Here is a 10,000-nt window from a genome sequence, read left to right as displayed (position 1 = left end):
TCTCTTAGGGTTAGGGTTAGAGTTAGGGTTAGGGTTAAAGTTACGGTTAGGGTTAGGGTTACGGTTAGGGTTAGGGTTAGGTACATGCCATGCACAGCTGTAGGTTTAGAGTTCCATTTAGGGTTAGCTCTCTCAGGGTCAGTTTTAGGGTTAGGGTGCGGGTTAGGGTTAGGGTTAGGGTTAGGGTTAGGGTTAGGGTTAGGGTTAGGGTTAGGTACATGCCAAGCACAGATGAGGTTTTGAGTTCCATTTAGGGTTAGGTCTCTTAAGGTTAGGGTTAGGGTTAGGGTTAGGGTTAGGGTTAGGGTTATGTACATGACATGCACAGCTGAGGTTTAGAGTTCCGTTTAGGGATAGGTCTTTTAGGGTTAGGGTTAGGGTTAGGGTTAGGGTTAGGGTTAGGGTTAGGTATATGCCATGCACAGCTGAGGTTTTTAGTTCCGTTTAGGGTTAGGTCTCTTAGGGTTAGGGTTAGGGTTAGGGTTAGGGTTAGGGTTAGGGTTAGGGTTAGGGTTAGGGCTAGGATTATGGTTATATACCTGCCATGCACAGCTGAGGTTGAGTTCCGTTTAGGGTTAAGCCTCTTAGAGTCATGATTAGGGTTAGGGTTAGGGTTAGGGTTAGGGTTAGGGTTAGGGTTAGGGTTAGGGTTAGGGTTAGGTACATGCCAAGCAGAGCTGAGGTTTTGAGTTCCGTTTAGGGTTAGGTCTCTTAGGGTTAGGGTTAGGGTTAGGGTTAGGGTTAGGGTTAGGTACATTCCATGCACAGCTGAGGTTTAGAGTTCCGTTTAGGGTTAGGTCTTTTAGGGTTAGGGTTAGGGTTAGGGTTAGGGTTAGGGTTAGGGTTAGGCACATGCCATGCACAGCTGAGGTTTTGAATTCCGTCTAGGGTTAGGCCTCTTAGGGTCAGGATTAGGGTTAGGGTTAGGGTTAGGGTTAGGGTTAGGGTTAGGGTTAGGGTTAGGGTTAGGGTTAGGGTTAGGTACATGCCATGCACAACTGAGGTTTAGAGTTCCGTTTAGGGTTAGGTCTCTTAGGGTTAGGGTTAGGGTGCGGGTTAGGGTTAGGGTTAGGGTTAGGGTTAGGGTTAGGGTTAGGGTTAGGGTTAGGGTTAGGGTTATGTACATGCCATGCACAGCTGAGGTTTAGAGTTCCGTTTAGGGTTAGGTCTCTTAGGGTTAGGGTTAGGGTTAGGGTTAGGGTTAGGGTTAGGGTTAGGTACATGCCATGCACAGCTGAGGTTTTGAGTTCCGTTTAGGGTTAGGTCTCTTAGGGTTAGTGTTAAGGTAAGGGTTAGGGTTAGGGTTAGGGTTAGGGTTAGGGTTAGGGTTAGGTACATGCCATGCACAGCTGTAGGTTTAGAGTTCCGTTTAGGGTTAGGTCTTTCAAGGTTAGGGTTAGGGTTAGGGTTAGGGTTAGGGTTAGGGTTAGGGTTAGGGTTAGGGTTAGGGTTAGGATTAGGTACGTGCCATGCACAGCTGAGGTTTTGAGCTCCGTTTAGTGTTAGGTCTCTTAGGGTTAGGGTTAGGGTTAGGGTTAGGGTTAGGGTTAGGGTTAGGGTTAGGGTTAGGTACATGCCAAGCACAGATGAGGTTTTGAGTTCCATTTAGGGTTAGGTCTCTTAAGGTTAGGGTTAGGGTTAGGGTTAGGGTTAGGGTTATGTACATGACATGCACAGCTGAGGTTTAGAGTTCCGTTTAGGGATAGGTCTTTTAGGGTTAGGGTTAGGGTTAGGGTTAGGGTTAGGGTTAGGGTTAGGTATATGCCATGCACAGCTGAGGTTTTGAGTTCCGTTTAGGGTTAGGTCTCTTAGGGTTAGGGTTAGGGTTAGGGTTAGGGTTAGGGTTAGGGTTAGGGTTAGGGTTAGGGTTAGGGCTAGGATTATGGTTATGTACCTGCCATGCACAGCTGAGGTTGAGTTCCGTTTAGGGTTAAGCCTCTTAGTGTCATGATTAGGGTTAGGGTTAGGGTTAGGGTTAGGGTTAGGGTTAGGGTTAGGGTTAGGGTTAGGGTTAGGGTTAGGTACATGCCAAGCAGAGCTGAGGTTTTGAGTTCCGTTTAGGGTTAGGTCTCTTAGGGTTAGGGTTAGGGTTAGGGTTAGGGTTAGGGTTAGGTACATTCCATGCACAGCTGAGGTTTAGAGTTCCGTTTAGGGTTAGGTCTTTTAGGGTTAGGGTTAGGGTTAGGGTTAGGGTTAGGGTTAGGCACATGCCATGCACAGCTGAGGTTTTGAATTCCGTCTAGGGTTAGGCCTCTTAGGGTCAGGATTAGGGTTAGGGTTAGGGTTAGGGTTAGGGTTAGGGTTAGGGTTAGGGTTAGGGTTAGGTACATGCCATGCACAACTGAGGTTTAGAGTTCCGTTTAGGGTTAGGTCTCTTAGGGTTAGGGTTAGGGTTAGTGTTAGGGTTAGGGTTAGGGTTAGGGTTAGGGTTAGGGTTAGGGTTAGGTACATGCCATGCACAGCTGTAGGTTTAGAGTTCCATTTAGGGTTAGCTCTCTCAGGGTCAGTTTTAGGGTTAGGGTGCGGGTTAGGGTTAGGGTTAGGGTTAGGGTTAGGGTTAGGGTTAGGGTTAGGGTTATGTACATGCCATGCAGAGCTGAGGTTTAGAGTTCCGTCTAGGGTTAGGCCTCTTAGGGTCAGGATTAGGGTTAGGGTTAGGGTTAGGATTAGGGTTAGGGTTAGGGTTAGGGTTAGGGTTAGGGTTAGGGTTAGGTACATGCCATGCACAACTGAGGTTTAGAGTTCCGTTTAGGGTTAGGTCTCTTAGGGTTAGGGTTAGGGTTAGGGTTAGGGTTAGGGTTAGGGTTAGGGTTAGGGTTAGGGTTATGTACATGCCATGCACAGCTGAGGTTTAGAGTTCCGTTTAGGGTTAGGTCTCTTAGGGTTAGGGTTAGGGTTAGGGTTAGGGTTAGGGTTAGGTACATGCCATGCACAGCTGAGGTTTTGAGTTCCGTTTAGGGTTAGGTCTCTTAGGGCTAGGGTTAAGGTAAGGGTTAGGGTTAGGGTTAGGGTTAGGGTTAGGGTTAGGGTTAGGTACATGCCATGCACAGCTGTAGGTTTAGAGTTCCGTTTAGGGTTAGGTCTTTTAAGGTTAGGGTTAGGGTTAGGGTTAGGGTTAGGGTTAGGGTTAGGGTTAGGGTTAGGGTTAGGGTTAGGGTTAGGGTTAGGATTAGGTACGTGCCATGCACAGCTGAGGTTTTGAGCTCCGTTTAGTGTTAGGTCTCTTAGGCTTAGGGTTAGGGTTAGGGTTAGGGTTAGGGTTAGGGTTAGGGTTAGGTACATGCCAAGCACAGATGAGGTTTTGAGTTCCATTTAGGGTTAGGTCTCTTAAGGTTAGGGTTAGGGTTAGGGTTAGGGTTAGGGTTATGTACATGACATGCACAGCTGAGGTTTAGAGTTCCGTTTAGGGATAGGTCTTTTAGGGTTAGGGTTAGGGTTAGGGTTAGGGTTAGGGTTAGGGTTAGGTATATGCCATGCACAGCTGAGGTTTTGAGTTCCGTTTAGGGTTAGGTCTCTTAGTGTCATGATTAGGGTTAGGGTTAGGGTTAGGGTTAGGGTTAGGGTTAGGGTTAGGGTTAGGGTTAGGGTTAGGGTTAGGTACATGCCAAGCACAGATGAGGTTATGAGTTCCATTTAGGGTTAGGTCTCTTAAGGTTAGGGTTAGGGTTAGGGTTAGGGTTAGGGTTATGTACATGCCATGCACAGCTGAGGTTTAGAGTTCCGTTTAGGGATAGGTCTTTTAGGGTTAGGGTTAGGGTTAGGGTTAGGGTTAGGGTTAGGGTTAGGTACATGCCATGCACAGCTGAGGTTTAGAGTTCCGGTTAGGGTTAGGTCTTTTAAGGTTAGGGTTAGGGTTAGGGTTAGGGTTAGGGTTAGGGTTAGGGTTAGGGTTAGGGTTAGGGTTAGGGTTAGGGTTAGGGTTAGGGTTAGGATTAGGTACATGCCATGCACAGCTGAGGTTTTGAGTTCCGTTTAGTCTTAGGTCTCTTAGGGTTAGGGTTAGGGTTAGGGTTAGGGTTAGGGTTAGGGTTAGGGTTAGGTTTAGGATTAGGGTTAGGGTTAGGGTTAGGTACATGCCAAGCACAGATGAGGTTTTGAGTTCCATTTAGGGTTAGGTCTCTTAAGGTTAGGATTAGGGTTAGGGTTAGGGTTAGGGTTAGGGTTAGGGTTAGGTACATGCCAAGCACAGATGAGGTTTTGAGTTCCATTTAGGGTTAGGTCTCTTAAGGTTAGGGTTAGGGTTAGGGTTAGGGTTAGGGTTATGTACATGACATGCACAGCTGAGGTTTAGAGTTCCGTTTAGGGATAGGTCTTTTAGGGTTAGGGTTAGGGTTAGGGTTAGGGTTAGGGTTAGGGTTAGGTATATGCCATGCACAGCTGAGGTTTTGAGTTCCGTTTAGGGTTAGGTCTCTTAGGGTTAGGGTTAGGGTTAGGGTTAGGGTTAGGGTTAGGGTTAGGGTTAGGGTTAGGGTTAGGGTTAGGGCTAGGATTATGGTTATGTACCTGCCATGCACAGCTGAGGTTGAGTTCCGTTTAGGGTTAAGCCTCTTAGTGTCATGATTAGGGTTAGGGTTAGGGTTAGGGTTAGGGTTAGGGTTAGGGTTAGGGTTAGGGTTAGGGTTAGGTACATGCCAAGCAGAGCTGAGGTTTTGAGTTCCGTTTAGGGTTAGGTCTCTTAGGGTTAGGGTTAGGGTTAGGGTTAGGGTTAGGGTTAGGTACATTCCATGCACAGCTGAGGTTTAGAGTTCCGTTTAGGGTTAGGTCTTTTAGGGTTAGGGTTAGGGTTAGGGTTAGGGTTAGGGTTAGGCACATGCCATGCACAGCTGAGGTTTTGAATTCCGTCTAGGGTTAGGCCTCTTAGGGTCAGGATTAGGGTTAGGGTTAGGGTTAGGGTTAGGGTTAGGGTTAGGGTTAGGGTTAGGGTTAGGTACATGCCATGCACAACTGAGGTTTAGAGTTCCGTTTAGGGTTAGGTCTCTTAGGGTTAGGGTTAGGGTTAGGGTTAGGGTTAGGGTTAGGGTTAGGGTTAGGGTTAGGGTTAGGGTTAGGGTTAGGGTTAGGTACATGCCATGCACAGCTGTAGGTTTAGAGTTCCATTTAGGGTTAGCTCTCTCAGGGTCAGTTTTAGGGTTAGGGTGCGGGTTAGGGTTAGGGTTAGGGTTAGGGTTAGGGTTAGCGTTAGGGTTAGGGTTATGTACATGCCATGCAGAGCTGAGGTTTAGAGTTCCGTCTAGGGTTAGGCCTCTTAGGGTCAGGATTAGGGTTAGGGTTAGGGTTAGGATTAGGGTTAGGGTTAGGGTTAGGGTTAGGGTTAGGGTTAGGGTTAGGTACATGCCATGCACAACTGAGGTTTAGAGTTCCGTTTAGGGTTAGGTCTCTTAGGGTTAGGGTTAGGGTTAGGGTTAGGGTTAGGGTTAGGGTTAGGGTTAGGGTTAGGGTTATGTACATGCCATGCACAGCTGAGGTTTAGAGTTCCGTTTAGGGTTAGGTCTCTTAGGGTTAGGGTTAGGGTTAGGGTTAGGGTTAGGGTTAGGTACATGCCATGCACAGCTGAGGTTTTGAGTTCCGTTTAGGGTTAGGTCTCTTAGGGCTAGGGTTAAGGTAAGGGTTAGGGTTAGGGTTAGGGTTAGGGTTAGGGTTAGGGTTAGGGTTAGGTACATGCCATGCACAGCTGTAGGTTTAGAGTTCCGTTTAGGGTTAGGTCTTTTAAGGTTAGGGTTAGGGTTAGGGTTAGGGTTAGGGTTAGGGTTAGGGTTAGGGTTAGGGTTAGGGTTAGGGTTAGGGTTAGGGTTAGGGTTAGGATTAGGTACGTGCCATGCACAGCTGAGGTTTTGAGCTCCGTTTAGTGTTAGGTCTCTTAGGCTTAGGGTTAGGGTTAGGGTTAGGGTTAGGGTTAGGGTTAGGGTTAGGGTTAGGTACATGCCAAGCACAGATGAGGTTTTGAGTTCCATTTAGGGTTAGGTCTCTTAAGGTTAGGGTTAGGGTTAGGGTTAGGGTTAGGGTTATGTACATGACATGCACAGCTGAGGTTTAGAGTTCCGTTTAGGGATAGGTCTTTTAGGGTTAGGGTTAGGGTTAGGGTTAGGGTTAGGGTTAGGGTTAGGTATATGCCATGCACAGCTGAGGTTTTGAGTTCCGTTTAGGGTTAGGTCTCTTAGGGTTAGGGTTAGGGTTAGGGTTAGGGTTAGGGTTAGGGTTAGGGCTAGGATTATGGTTATGTACCTGCCATGCACAGCTGAGGTTGAGTTCCGTTTAGGGTTAAGCCTCTTAGTGTCATGATTAGGGTTAGGGTTAGGGTTAGGGTTAGGGTTAGGGTTAGGGTTAGGGTTAGGGTTAGGGTTAGGGTTAGGGTTAGGTACATGCCAAGCACAGATGAGGTTATGAGTTCCATTTAGGGTTAGGTCTCTTAAGGTTAGGGTTAGGGTTAGGGTTAGGGTTAGGGTTATGTACATGCCATGCACAGCTGAGGTTTAGAGTTCCGTTTAGGGATAGGTCTTTTAGGGTTAGGGTTAGGGTTAGGGTTAGGGTTAGGGTTAGGTACATGCCATGCACAGCTGAGGTTTAGAGTTCCGGTTAGGGTTAGGTCTTTTAAGGTTAGGGTTAGGGTTAGGGTTAGGGTTAGGGTTAGGGTTAGGGTTAGGGTTAGGGTTAGGGTTAGGGTTAGGGTTAGGATTAGGTACATGCCATGCACAGCTGAGGTTTTGAGTTCCGTTTAGTCTTAGGTCTCTTAGGGTTAGGGTTAGGGTTAGGGTTAGGGTTAGGGTTAGGGTTAGGGTTAGGGTTAGGTTTAGGATTAGGGTTAGGGTTAGGGTTAGGTACATGCCAAGCACAGATGAGGTTTTGAGTTCCATTTAGGGTTAGGTCTCTTAAGGTTAGGGTTAGGGTTAGGGTTAGGGTTAGGGTTAGGTACATGCCATGCACAGCTGAGGTTTTGAGTTCCGTTTAGGGTTAGGTCTCTTAGGGTTAGGGTTAGGGTTAGGGTTAGGGTTAGGGTTAGGGTTAGGGTTAGGGTTAGGGCTAGGATGATGGTTATGTACCTGCCATGCACAGCTGAGGTTGAGTTCCGTTTAGGGTTAAGCCTCTTAGTGTCATGATTAGGGTTAGGGTTAGGGTTAGGGTTAGGGTTAGGTACATTCCATGCACAGCTGAGGTTTAGAGTTCCGTTTAGGGTTAGGTCTTTTAGGGTTAGGGTTAGGGTTAGGGTTAGGGTTAGGGTTAGGCACATGCCATGCACTGCTGAGGTTTTGAATTCCGTTTAGGGTTAGGTCTCTTAGGGTTAGGGTTAGGTTTAGGGTTAGGTACATGCCATGCACAGCTGAGGTTTTGAGTTCCGTTTAGGGTTAGGTCTCTTAGGGTTAGGGTTAGAGTTAGGGTTAGGGTTAGGGTTACGGTTAGGGTTAGGGTTACGGTTAGGGTTAGGGTTAGGTACATGCCATGCACAGCTGTAGGTTTAGAGTTCCATTTAGGGTTAGCTCTCTCAGGGTCAGTTTTAGGGTTAGGGTGCGGGTTAGGGTTAGGGTTAGGGTTAGGGTTAGGGTTAGGGTTAGGGTTAGGGTTAGGGTTAGGGTTAGGGTTATGTACATGCCATGCACAGCTGAGGTTTAGAGTTCCGTTTAGGGTTAGGTCTCTTAGGGTTAGGGTTAGGGTTAGGGTTAGGGTTAGGGTTAGGTACATGCCATGCACAGCTGAGGTTTTGAGTTCCGTTTAGGGTTAGGTCTCTTAGGGTTAGGGTTAAGGTAAGGGTTAGGGTTAGGGTTAGGGTTAGGGTTAGGGTTAGGGTTAGGTACATGCCATGCACAGCTGTAGGTTTAGAGTTCCGTTTAGGGTTAGGTCTTTTAAGGTTAGGGTTAGGGTTAGGGTTAGGGTTAGGGTTAGGGTTAGGGTTAGGGTTAGGGTTAGGATTAGGTACGTGCCATGCAGGGCTGAGGTTTTGAGCTCCGTTTAGTGTTAGGTCTCTTAGGGTTAGGGTTAGGGTTAGGGTTAGGGTTAGGGTTAGGGTTAGGGTTAGGGTTAGGGTTAGGGTTAGGGTTAGGTACATGCCAAGCACAGATGAGGTTTTGAGTTCCATTTAGGGTTAGGTCTCTTAAGGTTAGGGTTAGGGTTAGGGTTAGGGTTAGGGTTAGGGTTAGGGTTATGTACATGACATGCACAGCTGAGGTTTAGAGTTCCGTTTAGGGATAAGTCTTTTAGGGTTAGGGTTAGGGTTAGGGTTAGGGTTAGGGTTAGGGTTAGGTATATGCCATGCACAGCTGAGGTTTTGAGTTCCGTTTAGGGTTAGGTCTCTTAGGGTTAGGGTTAGGGTTAGGGTTAGGGTTAGGGTTAGGGTTAGGGTTAGGGTTAGGGTTAGGGCTAGGATTATGGTTATGTACCTGCCATGCACAGCTGAGGTTGAGTTCCGTTTAGGGTTAAGCCTCTTAGAGTCATGATTAGGGTTAGGGTTAGGGTTAGGGTTAGGGTTAGGGTTAGGGTTAGGGTTAGGGTTAGGGTTAGGGTTAGGTACATGCCAAGCAGAGCTGAGGTTTTGAGTTCCGTTTAGGGTTAGGTCTCTTAGGGTTAGGGTTAGGGTTAGGGTTAGGGTTAGGGTTAGGTACATTCCATGCACAGCTGAGGTTTAGAGTTCCGTTTAGGGTTAGGTCTTTTAGGGTTAGGGTTAGGGTTAGGGTTAGGGTTAGGGTTAGGCACATGCCATGCACAGCTGAGGTTTTGAATTCCGTCTAGGGTTAGGCCTCTTAGGGTCAGGATTAGGGTTAGGGTTAGGGTTAGGGTTAGGGTTAGGGTTAGGTTTAGGGTTAGGGTTAGGGTTAGGGTTAGGGTTAGGTACATGCCATGCACAACTGAGGTTTAGAGTTCCGTTTAGGGTTAGGTCTCTTAGGGTTAGGGTTAGGGTTAGGGTTAGGGTTAGGGTTAGGGTTAGGGTTAGGGTTAGGGTTAGGGTTAGGTACATGCCATGCACAGCTGTAGGTTTAGAGTTCCATTTAGGGTTAGCTCTCTCAGGGTCAGTTTTAGGGTTACGGTGCGGGTTAGGGTTAGGGTTAGGGTTAGGGTTAGGGTTAGGGTTATGTACATGCCATGCAGAGCTGAGGTTTAGAGTTCCGTCTAGGGTTAGGCCTCTTAGGGTCAGGATTAGGGTTAGGGTTAGGGTTAGGATTAGGGTTAGGGTTAGGGTTAGGGTTAGGGTTAGGGTTAGGGTTAGGTACATGCCATGCACAGCTGTAGGTTTAGAGTTCCATTTAGGGTTAGCTCTCTCAGGGTCAGTTTTAGGGTTAGGGTGCGGGTTAGGGTTAGGGTTAGGGTTAGGGTTAGGGTTAGGGTTAGGGTTAGGGTTAGGGTTAGGGTTAGGGTTAGGGTTATGTACATGCCATGCACAGCTGAGGTTTAGAGTTCCGTTTAGGGTTAGGTCTCTTAGGGTTAGGGTTAGGGTTAGGGTTAGGGTTAGGGTTAGGTACATGCCATGCACAGCTGAGGTTTTGAGTTCCGTTTAGGGTTAGGTCTCTTAGGGTTAGGGTTAAGGTAAGGGTTAGGGTTAGGGTTAGGGTTAGGGTTAGGTACATGCCATGCACAGCTGTAGGTTTAGAGTTCCGTTTAGGGTTAGGTCTTTTAAGGTTAGGGTTAGGGTTAGGATTAGGGTTAGGGTTAGGGTTAGGGTTAGGGTTAGGGTTAGGGTTAGGGTTAGGATTAGGTACGTGCCATGCACAGCTGAGGTTTTGAGCTCCGTTTAGTGTTAGGTCTCTTAGGGTTAGGGTTAGGGTTAGGGTTAGGGTTAGGGTTAGGGTTAGGGTTAGGTACATGCCAAGCACAGATGAGGTTTTGAGTTCCATTTAGGGTTAGGTCTCTTAAGGTTAGGGTTAGGGTTAGGGTTAGGGTTAGGGTTATGTACATGACATGCACAGCTGAGGTTTAGAGTTCCGTTTAGGGATAGGTCTTTTAGGGTTAGGGTTAGGGTTAGGGTTAGGGTTAGGGTTAGGGTTAGGTATATGCCATGCACAGCTGAGGTTTTGAG

Source organism: Falco peregrinus, chromosome 16 (assembly GCF_023634155.1).
Source record: "Falco peregrinus isolate bFalPer1 chromosome 16, bFalPer1.pri, whole genome shotgun sequence".
Classification (NCBI taxonomy): domain Eukaryota; kingdom Metazoa; phylum Chordata; class Aves; order Falconiformes; family Falconidae; genus Falco; species Falco peregrinus.
This window is presented reverse-complemented; position numbering follows the sequence as displayed.